The sequence below is a fragment of the Amaranthus tricolor genome, chromosome 11 (genome assembly GCF_026212465.1).
Source record: "Amaranthus tricolor cultivar Red isolate AtriRed21 chromosome 11, ASM2621246v1, whole genome shotgun sequence".
Lineage (NCBI taxonomy): Eukaryota > Viridiplantae > Streptophyta > Magnoliopsida > Caryophyllales > Amaranthaceae > Amaranthus > Amaranthus tricolor.
Window position 1 is genome coordinate 15,848,875 of NC_080057.1, and position 14,954 is coordinate 15,863,828.

A 14,954-nucleotide genomic window follows, 5' to 3' on the forward strand; every position below is an offset into this window, starting at 1 on the left:
AATTAGAGTAATAACCAAAAATAGTGTACCAGCTTATTAAAAAAACGCAACTAACCTACTCATCAAAACCATTTGGGCACAGTCGTTTGAATTCCAACTGAAAAGAAAAATAAAAAAAAAATTAAAAGCAGGAAATCTATGAAATAATTACCAGAAAGTATACAAACATCGCTGAATTGTAAACACTGTGCAGCAGAATTGGTGCACAGAGATTCCTTGAATAAAGGTAGACAGCTCCCGTAAACAAACCAAAAGATCAAGATCATTTAATCATGAAAAAAAATGCAAAAGAAATAAATTGAAGTAATAATAATCAAAACTGAGATTAAGAAATATACCAAAGAAAAAATGAGGAGGAAAAACACTCAAGTCAAATCTTTGAGCTCCAACATGTAACAATCCAAAAGCCACTGATGAAAGAAGCAGAGCTGTGGGTGTAGCTACCCTATAGATAAGGAAACAACAATTTTGTTCAATATATTGGAACAATAAAATAAATTTGAGTTAATAAAAAACCAATATATAAACTCGTAAACTTAACAATAAAAATAATCATTAACAGTAACTATATCGACATATTTGACACTTAATTGGTTTGTTTTGTTCAATATATTAAAATTCATTTTCAAACACAAAAAGGATGAGATAAGATCAAATAAATAATAATAAAAATTAACATTGGTATAAATAGGCAAAAAGTAAATATTAACACTCTCGTAAATTAGCCAAATAAAAAAGTAAGTTGAAATACAATAGAATAAAAAAACCCTAATTTGGTAAACTTGAAATACAATAGAATAGAGAAATTTTAATGATACTAACCATTTTGTCAGGGAAGTGAGCAAAAAACCCCTATAAACTATTTCCTCAACAACAGCAGCTACATTAACTTGGACAAATGTGAAAACAGCAACTAGGTTGGTGCAAAATGGCATCATCTTCAGTTTGACCTGGTCATCCTCAGCATATTCCTGAAATATATGTAAATGAATATATTTTAAATTAGGAAAATGGTTAAAAATAACCCGATTCTTATTTGTCGCCACCTTTTACATTTTATCGCCACCCTCCTTCGAATGAAATTACGAATTTGCCCTTGTAATTTAAAAATTTACAAATTTGCCATTGAAGTTAATAACTTTTCATTTTAATTTTTTTTTTATTATTTTTATTTATATTATTATTATTTTTATTATTATTGTTATTATAATAATTATTATTTTTTTTATTATTATCATTATCATTATTATTATTATTATTATTATTATTATTATTATTATTAATATAATTATTATTATTTAAATAAAAGTAACTTAAAAAATAAATTAATTAAACAAAAGAAATTTTATAAGTCGAAATTCAAAAAAAAAAAAAAATTCCAGTCGCACACAACGTGCGACTCGACCTAACTACAGTCGCACGTTTTGTGCGATTGGTTTTTTTTTTTTTTGAATTTCGAGTTAAAAAATTTCTTTTGTTTAATTAATTTATTTTTTAAGTTACTTTTATTTAAATAATAATAATAATAATAATAATAATAATAATAATAATAATAATAACATAAATAATTATAATTATAATAACAATAATAATAATAATAATAATAACAATAATAATATAAATAAAAATAATAAAAAAAATGATAATGAAAAGTTATTAACTCCAATGTCAAATTTGTAAATTTTTAAATTCCAGGGGCAAATTCGTAATTTCATTCGAAGGAGGGTGGCGATAAAATAAAAAAGTGGCGAAAAATAAGAATCGGGTTATTTTTAACCATTTTCCTAAATTTAAAATATATTCATTTACATATATTTCAGGAATATGCTGAGGATGACCAGGTCCAACTGAAGATGATGCCATTTTGCACCAACCTAGTTGCTGTTTTCACATTTGTCCAAGTTAATGTAGCTGCTGTTGTTGAAGAAATAGTTTACAGGGATTTGTTGCTCACTTCCCTGACAAAATGGTTAGTATTATTAAAATTTTCTATTCTATTGTATTTCAAGTTTACCAAATTAGGGTTTTTTTTTTATTCTATTGTATTTCAACTTATTTTTTTATTTGGCTTACTTACGAGAGTGTCAATACTTACTTTTTGTCTATTTATACCAATGTTAATTTTTATTATTATTTATTTGATCTTATCTCATCCTTTTTGTGTTTAAAAATAAATTTTAATATATTGAACAAAACAAACCAATTAAGTGTCAAATATGTCAATATAGTTACTGTTAATGATTATTTTTATTGTTAAGTTTACGAGCTTATATATTGGTTTTTTATTAACTCAAATTTATTTTTATTGTTCCAATATATTGAACAAAATTGTTGTTTCCTTATCTATAGGGTAGCTACACCCACAGCTCTGCTTCTTTCATCAGTGGCTTTTGGATTGTTACATGTTGGAGCTCAAAGATTTGACTTGAATGTTTTTCCCCCTCATTTTTTCTTTGGTATATTTCTTAATCTCAAGTTTGATTATTATTACTTCAATTTGTTTCTTTTGCATTTTTTTTCATGATTAAATGATCTTGATCTTTAGGTTTGTTTACGGGAGCTGTCTACCTTTATTCAAGGAATCTCTGTGCACCAATTCTGCTGCACAGTGTTTACAATTCAGCGATGTTTGTATACTTTCTGGTAATTATTTCATAGATTTCCTACTTCAGTTTATTTCTAGTATTTTTTTAATAGTAATTTAATGTTTTTTTTATTTATTTTATTTTTTTTTCAGTTGGAATTCAAACGACTGTGCCCAAATGGTTTTGATGAGCAGGTTAGTTGCGTTTTTTTCTTAATAAACTGGTACACTATTTTCGGTTATTACTTGAATTAGTAGTTTAAGAAAATGAGCAAGTTAAGTTGCTTGACCAAATAAGAATTATCAAGTAATCATTAATACTTGTTTAGGAAGGTTATACTTGAGATTACTTAAATTTCAACATCATGTATTTCAGCATATATGTAACACTGTTTTTAATAAGAATTAGACTAATAATTAAACTAAGGCAAATTGAATAAGGGAGGAAATCAATAATAAAAGACCTAGGCTACAGGTTCACCAATAAATAATATTCCAGGGTAAAACACAACAATCAATGCATCAATTAATCAGATCATAAAGGGCTTTCGCTACGTATTACAATCACAGAATTAATCTATTGGTATTAAATCGCATCTCTCGAATCTAGACTTAACCATTTATAAATTAACCTGCCTATCGAAACTAAGCCTAAACATCAATTCTCATCTATTGAATTTAGAATCAATAAATTTGCTTTATCTTTTTAGCCTAAGTATAAATACGTTTTATTTTAGGAAGTTAAGAATGTTTTTTTACTCTCTTTACAAATTTCGGATTTTAGTTTAAGCTCTTATTAATCCTCTTACTTTCTCTCTGTACGCTCTTGAGTTTTATGCAATTCATTATTTCCATTAATTTTGGTAACAATTTCTTCCCTTTCATTTTCACTTTCAGTAATTAATTTCTTGGATTAATTATGTCGTATTTAATTGCTTTGCTTAGTTTAGATTTTAATATGTGTGAGTAGTTTATTTTCTAGGGTCGTGGGGATCCATAAATAATATGAAGGGGTAATTTACTGTTGTTGATTGTTAATGCTTTGGTTAATTTCCTATTGATTGAATTAATGCTATGCAATTAGATTAGGCCTAATTTAATTGCTATTCTAATTCCCTCCCACCCCCCAAATCCCTCTACACCTTCAACCCCATCCACCAACTTTTCAGTTCCCACCACCACTTACAACTCTCACTGCCACTATATACACCACCATTTTTACAGCTACCACTACCACCATCATCACCAACGCTGCCGCCGCGGCTGCCACCACTACAAATCTAAGAAAATACACCCCACAAATCCCATAACATACTTAAACACTCACATGTAATGCCTTGTAGCTATCCACAACCTTAACACTATCACCGCCGTCACCGCAACCATACCACCTAACCCAAAAGCACCATACTTCTCAAAAACCACCATACCAACATAAAATTGAAGGATAACACAAGTCTCTGAAACATGAATAAAGGCTTTTTATGGTACAATTTGACCATGAAAGCTTTAGATCTAAAACTTTTATTGTCAAATTGAATCATTAAGAACCATATGATGATGAAAAAATCTTGCAAAAGTTGGGTAGGATGTGCTTTCGACGGTCGACGCATTTTTCCTAGTGAGTGGGTCGTGGTGGATGGGTCTCTTTGATGGTCTATTTCTACCACTAAGAATTGGTGAAGCATATGCGAAGCATTGAGTTGCCAAATTATGGTTGTGAATCGGGAAAATGGTTAAAATGGTGGTGTAGAGAGAAGATATATGAATTATGGAAGAAGTTGAAGTTAATATAATGGGGTTAAGGTTGATGTAAAAGTTGCAGGCTTGCGTGAAGAAGAAAGCAAATGAGTGAATCTACTAGATTTGCAACAAACATAGTTGAAGGGTCTAGAAACCCTTTGTTTTGATTAATCAAACAAATTGAGGGATTGGAGGGTTTTTGTTTTCTTTCCTTTCCATTCTCTTTCTTCATTCCATTCCTTTCTTTATCTCAAACCAAACAGCCCCTTATACTGCAACTATGAGAAGAACACACGACCATAACACAACTTGGTCAAAGTCCATATCAATAATGTTTTGGCACTAAAGATACTTCGCCAAACTTTTTAGTTTTTCAATGAGACAAACGCACGATAATTCATTCCTTATAATGTTCGGATTGTTAGGTTTACTTGGCTCACATATATCTAAATTAACTCACATACTTCCTCTATTATTATTAGATGATACTCAATCCATTTAAGGAAGTTTAGTATTAGACGATATACTACTTTTTTGGGCAATTTTTTCACTCTATCTCTCTCTTATCACATGGGTCCTATAATTTTTTTCTCTCTCATCCACCAAAGTTCCTGAAAATAAAAATGTATCATCCAATAAACGGAGGAAATATATGAAATAACATGATTGACATCAAAGAGATAATACATTTTTTGTGATACTTTTGCAAATTAAATAGACACAAACAAAATCAACACACCAAAGATCAAGCAAATCAAGGACTTAGCCGAATTAAAGAATTATCAAGAAGTGCTTGTGATCAAATATATAACCGTGTTTACATACACCTTATTAAATTATTCCAAAAGATTTTAAATCATGTGCCTAATTCGTATTACATGAGTAGAATATAAGCGAGATTCAAACAATATTTCCTTTTCCTTTTGAATAAAAATATTTCAAAACTAAAATTTGCAATTTTAATTACATATATTAATTTTAGGTTAAAAAGATGTATAAATGCATTTAAATATTCATTATTATTTATATATCTCTATTTATTCTCATTATACATAAAAACTAAAAAATGAAAATCCATGTATTAAAAGATAAAGTACTATTCAAAGATAAAGTATTAATTTTTTAGTATAAATTCCATGTATAACTGAAAAATGACAACTTTTAAGTATAATTTTAAAGTATTAATTTTTAAGTATAAAATCCATGTATAAATGAAAAATGACAACTTTAAGTATAATTTTTAAGTTTAGATTAGAATTTGTATTAAAAGATAAAGTACTATTCAAAAGTAAAATAGTGTCTTTATTAAAGGGAAAAAAGCTATTTAGACAAAAAAAAGTGCAACTTATGTTACACAAGACAAAGTAAGCTTCATATTTCATATTAACTTTCACATAATAAGGCCACAATTCAAAAAACTAGTTGTCAACAATTAATTCCTAGCTAATTTAGAATTCCAGAAACAATCTTTTAGGGTTGTACTTATTAATCATTTAATTTATTAATCAATAGTAAGTTTATAACTAACATTTAAAAAAAAAAAAAAAGAAAAAATTGATATATGGAATAAAACCTACCAAGCCTCTAGGCCACAAAGGCCGAGAACAGTCGTATCAAGCGACCACGGGACACTCCACCTAGTCAGAACTCTCTTCTTCAAGCTATCCTGAAAATTTCAAAACAAAAAAAATCACTAAACAAGAGAAAAATAAATAAATAATTTCAAGGGCTACAATTTACAATTTGAAATTTCTAAAAAGGTAAAATAAAACAAAATTTTAGTCCAAGCGATATTATTGAATCTCAATCATGCCTAATAAGCTAGTAGGAGTTTATTAGTCTAATAAGGTTGTAAAATATTATCTTATCTTTTTAGATAATAATTAGCTAGGTTTTAGTTGTTATCTCTTTTGGGTTGTTATAATATATTTAGCTACGTTTTGTACTCGAACATTATTCATTCAATGGCTTGTGTGTAGCCAAAAACACTCCACCATTCTCAATTAAGTTGGGTGGAAATCAATCCTGTATACTTAATATTAATTGATTAGGGTTTATGGGTGGAGAGTGGTCCTATAAACAAATCTAGTACATGGGCATATTTGCATAAAGCCACGCATCACTTTCACTAAAAATGAAATTTAATTTAAGTATATTCATACCAATTTAATTAGCATTCTCAATTCAATTTCAGCAACAAAGGAAGGCAATGTAAATTGATCAGGCAAGAAAACAAAACAACACTATCTTATAAAGTTATAAGTTATAACTAGAGGATATCACTATAAATGGTTGAATCATACCCCTTGCCATTTGGGCGAACGACGCAGCTGATGCAGTCCACCAAGCACACGACCAAAGATCTTCATGGTCTACACATTTTGATTGTATTGAATTATTACAACTTTGAAAAGAAATTGCACAAAAAATTGATAACAAAATGAAAGATATAGCAAATATACTTCAGAAAATTCAAACAAGTTGTCCCTATCCAGGTTTAAACTCTAACACGCATTTCAACAAACACTAATTTTTACATCATAAAATCACAATCAAATACAAGTTGCAACCATATATTAAACAAATTTCAACCTTGAAACTAAATTTGCATAATTTGAACAAAAGTTCTGAAACAAATGTTTCAAGTAATAAAGCTCTCTCAAACACAGTGCAAGAACAAAACAATGTTGCTGACTTAACACTTGCACCAAAGATTCATGAAAGGCTAAAGTCACTCCCTAATACCTTCCAAGACTTGAGAATAGACCCAAGAACATTATTCGAGCATAGCAAGGATAAGGCAACATCAAGGAATGGGCCCAAGGACCTATCAAGGAAAACAGACAGCAAAACAGAGCCTCCTGGACATCCTTACAAACAGCAGACCTTGGTGCACCCCATGAGCACAGATGAGAGCCAACCAGGCCATGAGAAGATTGGGACGCAATCTTTATACGCGGGCCAAGCCATCAAGGGCCTAGGATCATGCTGACAACACACCAAGTGCCCTAGGGACTCTGTTGAAGGAAGCCTGGTCACCAGTTTTCTTATCAGATTCTGTTCGAGTATTTTTGTTCCTGTTTTCTGTTTTTAAGTGTGCACATGTATTAGCACGTGAGCTTTTTAAGGCGTATGATTTTATAGCCGTTATGTTAGTTAGCACCTCTATATATAGGAGGTCTCATAAGTGTAAAAACACATTAGATTTTGATCATTAGTACCAAAGGTAATTCAGAAGGTGTTTTCTGTTTTTCCAAAGTTTGTTACAAACTTCTTCAAAGTTGTGGAACAACTTTGATTCCTTAAAGCCTAAGAGTTGTGGAGCAACTTGGCATCTTTAAGGGGATTTCAATCAAAGCCTCGAAGGTTTTGTTTGTGTTCGTTTAGTGTGATCTTCCAAGCATTCAACCATCATCAGGAAATCAAGAAGCCATTTCTTGATTCTGTTTGTGAGCATTTAAGGCTTTTCTGTTGGTTTTTGTTGTTCTGAGTACAGTACCCATTCAATCACTTGCCCCACATTAATCCTTAGATTACCAAGGCCCTATTCTGCCTTAGTTTTGTATCAAGTTCAAACATATGAAACACCTAAAGCATAACAAAAAATGCCAAAACAGAAACCCTAAGTTTAATCAGAGGTTGAATTTGATAATTGATAGCAGAAGAAATAGCATATCTGTTCCAAATATTTGAACAATTTGTACTTAAATTCACACAAACCTCAGATGAAAGAAAATCGCATACAATTGAAAAACAAACTTGAAAAGAAAAAAAAATCAAACAGATCATACGAAATTGGGGGAAAATGAAGATACTCAATCGATTTCAAAAACCCTAAGATATTGTTGAAATGAGAACAAACCGCTACAGTTACCTGGTTGACAAAACACCTAAATCATAATAAAAAAAGTACCAAAACAGAAACCCTATGATAGGATGCAGTTGATACCTTTGCTACCTTTGCTTGTGAAATATTAGAATAAGGAAGAAAGGAGTGAATGAAGAAGTTATTGTGTTGATTGGATCAATTCATGATGCATTCTTTATATACTAGTTTTTTTATGTCAAAAACTGCCTTAAGGTTGAAAAAAACAAGTTATATGAATTTTTATTAAAAGTTCATCTTAACTGAATACTTGATCAAGATATATTCTATATTCCCTCGTCAATCTCATTATTTTATATTTATTTTCTAAATTGAAACTATAATTCAATCCCTCTCTTCATTTATTAGCAAATTTCTACCCTCTCTCAAAAAAGCATCCAATTTGCAACATGTTGCAGAGTACAGATCGCAGGACTTGAACACATTCCCCTAATTCATACTTTTAAGTCTTTGCTAAGCATGTTCAGGAACATTACAGAACTAACAATAGATGAACATTACAGAACATTACAGAACATTACAGGACTTGAACTAACATTGCAGAGTACAGAGATATTTGGAAATTTGTATAATCAACCCTGAGTTCACTAATGAACTAACAATACACAAAGATTATAAGTGGAACTAACAGAAAAATTTAAAAACAGAATGAATTTTTTTATTTCTGGGTGTATTATCAGCACTATTGCTGAATTTACAAAAAAATACGAAGGTATTTCTCAAAATGTATGAACAAACAATTTTTAATAGATGAAAATTGCTTGTTATTGTAAGAAATACCATCGGTGCATTTATCAGTAAAAACTAAAGCACCAACAAGCCAACAATACAATAAACAAGAACCCATTGAAAAATCCCAAATGTATGAAACAAATACTCAAATTAGAAGTATGAACTAATAAGTAATAACTAATACAGTCAACAAGTATTGCAGAAAACTAATGAAATTGGTAACAAGTCAACAAGTAAACAAATGAAATTGGTACTTCAAATTACCTTCTTGAAGAGTGGGAGATGATGAAGAAGAAAAGAATTTTCCAAGAGGTGATGGCGAACACCCTTTTCGTGGGAACGGAGGGCGGCGGCGGCTACTACTTGAAGCTCGACGTCCCATAGATTTAGGGCTGAGGTCGCCTGAGGCTGAGGATGAAGAAGAAGCGGCTGAGGTCGCCTGAGGCTGAGGATGAAGAAGAAGCGGCTGAGGATGAAGAAGAAGGAAGAAGCGGCGGAGGATGAAGAAAAAGGAAGAAGCGGCGGAGGTCTGAGGATGAAGAAGAAATGATTTAGGGCTGAGGAACGAGGGTGAAATGAAGCGGTTTTTCTCTTTTAATTTATAAATTTTAAGGGTTGAAACCCGACGGGTCCAACCCAACCCGACCCCGACCCGTTTTTGACCCACTTTTTGCGGGTTTAAAAAAGCGGGTTAAACGGGTCACTTTTTAAAAGAAATTGTTCAAAACCCGCTTTTTGCGGATTGGGATTTTTGGGTTTAGCGGGTCGGGTTCATAATTGACAGTTCTAAGGTTTATACTATAACTGGTTCAAACCCAACGAATGTTGAACTGAACATTAAAATGAGGTTTGAGAGTGTCAGTGGGATTCAAATCTTACCTGTTTTGAATGATGACCATTTGGAGGTTTTGAGGGGTGTCATTGCAATGAGGTCTCTTCCCACTAATTTGTATGTGGAAACGGTGCCTATATGTACTCAACAGACTATTCGATTGACAGAGTAACAACCTACATATCCTCCCTCATACAATACAAGCTCACAAATGCCCTCATACAACATTCCATCATTTGAATATGGAATGGGATTTTTCAGTAGAATGTTACACGACGATCAATTTGACATGCAGTCCATTTAGTTCACATTTTACTGCACCTGTACATGAAGGGTCGTCGGTGTCAATGTTGCAGAAACCTGGTCCATCTACCTCAAACAATGACATTTCATCACTGATGCAGTTGCACAGTTACTCTCCTTCGCAAGAACATGTTCAAGCAACACCATCTCAAACTTTGGTGACTGCTGAAATTGTTGTAAACAACAAATTGTCTATTCTTGATATGTATGAGGATACGAACGACGAGGATGAGGGCGGAGATGAGGAAAATGTTATAAACAACGAGTTGTCTGTTGATGATGCTGTGGCTAGAACTCCATTGCCTTGATTCACTCAAATAAACAAGAATTATGAGGGTGGACATGTATTGGGCTGATTCGGGAAGCCATACTTCGTTTGTTGTCGGGGGAGAATTTGAGAAGGGCATGATTTTCGACAGTAAGAAAGTGCTCCAAGAAATGGTGAAACTGTATCCATACAACGGAATCAGTTTTACACCACGGTGACATCGAATGAGAATGTCCTTCATCTTAAATGCAAGAGGAAGTGTGGTTGGTCACTACGTGGTACAAAAACAAATCTAAACACACATGCCTTTAAGATCGTATCTTACAAGGGCCTACATCGTGAGAACTGCGTGAATGAAGTTCCGCCCAGCAATCACTAACACTTGGACTCCTCCATAATCTGTGACTATGTGAAGTCGTTTGTGCAGAAAGATCCATGTTTGAGAGCTGAATTTATACAAGATCTCATCTCCAACAAATTTCAATTTGATGTTCCTATCGAAGAGCGTGGTATGCCAAACAGAAAGCTATTGCGGAAATTTTTGGGGATTGGGAAAGTTCGTACAACAGACTTCCTTTTTTCATGCAAGCCCTCCAAGAGTCAAACCCCGGCACCGTAGTTTTATGGAAATACAAAGCTATTGCTGAAGGCTTTTACTACAGCAATGGAGGTGTTTGAACGAGTGTTTTGGGCCTTCAAGCCTTGCATCAATGGGTTTAAACATTGCATGCTTGTTCTCTCTATCGATGGGACACACTTGTATGGGAAATATAAAGGCACACTTTTGGTTGCTACAAGTGTTGATGCTAATTTTCAGGTATTTCCTCTAGCATTTGCAATAGTTGAAGGGGAAAACACCTCCAGTTGGTTTCTAAGCTAATTTTCAGGTATCGCTATCTTTGCAGAGCATCCCAGCGAGAGAGATGGGAGATCGGCGGTCCCTTAATTGTGCTTCAGGTAGCCATTTAATTTCATACCATTTTTTAACTATTACGTACTTAACGGTGACTAAACTTAACTTGTGTTTTTCATTACAGTTATGGGCTTGGGAGCACATCCACGTTGGTAGGCCAGCTAGGGCTGCTAGCCGTCGATGGCAGGATGGCCAGGAGGAGGAAGACGATCAGGAGCATGCATATGAGGCTCCGCCACTCCCTCCACCAGACGTGGCATACAATTGTAGGTATGTATAACTTATTGTTAAGTTTTCCACAAACCGCTTTATTTTGCTAATAATTTCTCATGAACGCTGTTATTATATGTAATTAGGTGGCTAGTGCGGAGACTTACTCGTGTGCATGCAGCGAGGGGTCTACCGTATTACAGAGATGCATTCGATAGACTGAGCGAGTCTCAGGTGATCAATTACACTATAAAAACTAATTTATTCATTGTTTCAATAAGTTAATTATGATGTTACTGACGGCGTGTTAATGCAGATGACGTGGGATCCGTACGTCGCTGAATTAGTCGATGCCATGCCCCTTTATCTTTGTGATCATCAGATGGAGTGGCGTGCCATGACAGTCCTCATCTGTTTCGAGGTAGTGGAGGCTCACCTCCCCGATAGAGTCTTGCGACAGTTCGGCCTTTGTCTGGCCGTCCTCGCCACGTGTGACACGAGTGTCCACTTGCGCAGGACAAACCGACGAGGAAAGGGGGACGTGAGCTGGGCAGTTCAGCATGCCCCTTTCATTGACATGTGGGATCAGCAGTTGCAGCACGTCGTGGATGGTGCGCCTTTCCAAGACCGAATGGAGTATCACGATCCATACATGGTATGGTATAGGAGCATTACCCGACGCTTCATCAACCCTAACTACACCCCACCCTAAACTCATTATTAGCCAGCTTTTGGAGACATCAGTGGATATGTGAGTTTTAGATGGATTTTTTTTTATCAATTTATAATTTCTGATATTATTAAATCGACTGATTATTGACTTATGCAGGCGTTTGACATGTTGGCTATACATGATGCATTGGGAGTCTTGAGCATATCACATCCCACCATACCGCAGATAGATGAAATTCAGGCAATGACTGTGAGTAGCTTATAGAGACATGGTCATGGTCAACTTATCCAGGGGCGGGACCAATCACAGCAGCGTTCACACCGTGAGGTAGACGAGAGTAGTAAGGGATAGACTCACACGTCTCCTACAGCGTCCTCGCAGTTTTTTGACTTTTAGGAGGATTTCGCCGTACCCATGTCTGCGCCATACTCATCACAGGAGGGACCATCATCCAGCCAACAGACTTCTCCCTAGACTTCTGCCCCAGATCCTTTTACAACGGTAACTCAGTACTATCGTCGTCGGAGACCACGAGTTGATAGAGAGCAATTACATCGAATAAGTGAATCAAGATCAGAATTTCTTTTGTTAATTTGTTGTAATCGGATTCTCTAGTACGTTGTATCCAAACAAATATTATCAATATTACTGACTTTTTTAATTGATTTTCTGTCCATAATCAACTTCACCATACACATTCATTATTTTCATTGAACTGATTGTTGTTGTTGTTGTTGGTGTTGTTGCTGTTATTAATGTTGTTGTTGTTGTGGTGATTGTTGTTATTGTTGTGGTTGTTGCTGTTGTTGTTGTTGTGGTTGTTACTTTTGTTGTTGTTGATGATGTTGTTGCTGTTGTTGCTACGTTTGTGGCTGGTGTGGTGCTTGCAGTTTGCAGCCTGGATGTTGCAGGAAAAACACCAACCAGACTGGCGCTTTATGACTGAGAGTAAACGCCAACCCTAGCGTTTTTACCTTGGCCAAATTTTTTTTATAATTTCAGTCAAGGTAAAAACGCCACCCGGGATGGCGCTTTTGCCTTGACTGACATTTTAAAAAAAATTGGCTAGGGTGAAAACGGCAACCTAGATGACGTTTTACCCTGGAAGCTTAGTTTGGTAAATAATTTTGCCACGCGTCTACTATGGAGTATTGTTTCTCAATAAAGCTTCCTTTGGTAATTTTAAATTAGGAAAAATTGCTGGGAATATTCTCACCTTTTGAGCGTTTTTTTTAATAATCCCAAAGGTGGGATTATTTAAAAAAATCCCAAAGGTGGGATTATTTAAAAAAAACGCCCCAAAGATGGAATTATTCCCATCAATTTTTCCTTTTAAACTATCAAACTGGATTAAATTTTTGCGACTTTTGAATCGGACTCGAACTCAAAAATCAAAATCCAACTTTTTTTACTGGAGTTAAAATCAATTTATTGGAGTCCAAAGTCCAAATTTAAGTGCAAATAATTAAACAGTACATTATAAAATTTTATGTATGTGTAAGAAACTTTTATTCATCGTCAAAAAAACTTTTATTCAAACAATATGGTTATTCGGGTTTTGTTTCAAGCGCAATTAATTGATTATGATGTAAAGGATATTAAAGGCAAAATAAATTTAAAGAAGGGCTACATGTTTGAGAAACTTTGTCACACTAGAAATGTTAATAAATGGATGAGTCTTTTTTGTTTTATAATTATTTAGGTGTTAACAAAATTTAAACAATGAAACTTTTATAATAATAATAATAATAATAATAATAATAATTATTATTATTATTATTATTATTATATGGAAAATATTGTATGTAAAATCTATTTAAGTGTAATTTGCATTAAAATTAGGAAAATTGTTCCGTGTATTCAGAGGTTTTAAAAATGCATCGTGTGTCCCTAAAAACTTTCAAATGCACAATGTATCCCCGAGGTTTGTAAAAAATGCACCAAATACCCCTAGACTCGTAACAAATGTTGATTTTCTTAGATTGAGACATAAACATCTAATTATATTAAATTCTTACAATGCATGTAATGCTACTGCAATGCTAAAACATTTAATTTTCAAGTGAACTTAATTAATAAATCAAATTCTAGCACCCAAAAGTTTATAATTTAGAATGATCGAAGGAGTGATGTAATTTATGTTTTTAGGCTGTATTACTGCATAAATATAAAGTACTACTCCCTCAGTCCCATAATAAGCATCGCACTTGCTTGGGCACGTAGTTTTAGGAGAAATGAGAAATGAGGTATAAGACGTATTACTTTATAATATTTATTAATGAGAGAGGATAAAGTGGTTAACTTTTTAGTATGGAAAAATAAAAAGTGGGTTAGTTGGAAGAGAGAGAAATAATAATTTAATTTGAGCAAGGACAATAGAAGAGTGAGAAACAATATTTTAATTGAGACTTCATACTATAAAAGGAAGTGTGACATTTATTGTGGGACGGAAGGAAATAGCAAGTGTGACATTTATTATGGGACGGAGGGAGTAAAAGGGAGTCAGTGTGTGTGCATAATTTTAATTTGATAAGTCAATGATATGTGCATTTGTTAGATGAGAAGAACATTTGGTGCATTTTTTTACAAATCTAAAGGTACACAGTGCATTTAAAATTTTTTAAAGGTATATGGTGCATTTTCAACTCAGGCGTACACGGAAAAATTTCTTAAATTTTAAGATGTCTATTTGAAGTATGAAATATATTGATTTTTCTATTTAATTTTTGTATTAATAAACCTAAGGTTTATTTGGGTCAAAAGGTGAGTATAGAGCACAAATAAAAATTCAAGATGGGATTGGATTGGAT

General features: G+C 33.2%; 1 long non-coding RNA gene across 1 annotated transcript; it reads left to right on the forward strand.

Annotated features, from left to right (window-relative positions):
• Window positions 1–2,172: 2,172 nt before the first annotated feature.
• On the forward strand, window positions 2,173–2,592 carry LOC130827198 (uncharacterized). The gene is made up of 2 exons (XR_009047176.1): window positions 2,173–2,456; window positions 2,546–2,592. It is a non-coding gene; the product is annotated as an uncharacterized LOC130827198 (long non-coding RNA).
• Window positions 2,593–14,954: the final 12,362 nt, after the last annotated feature.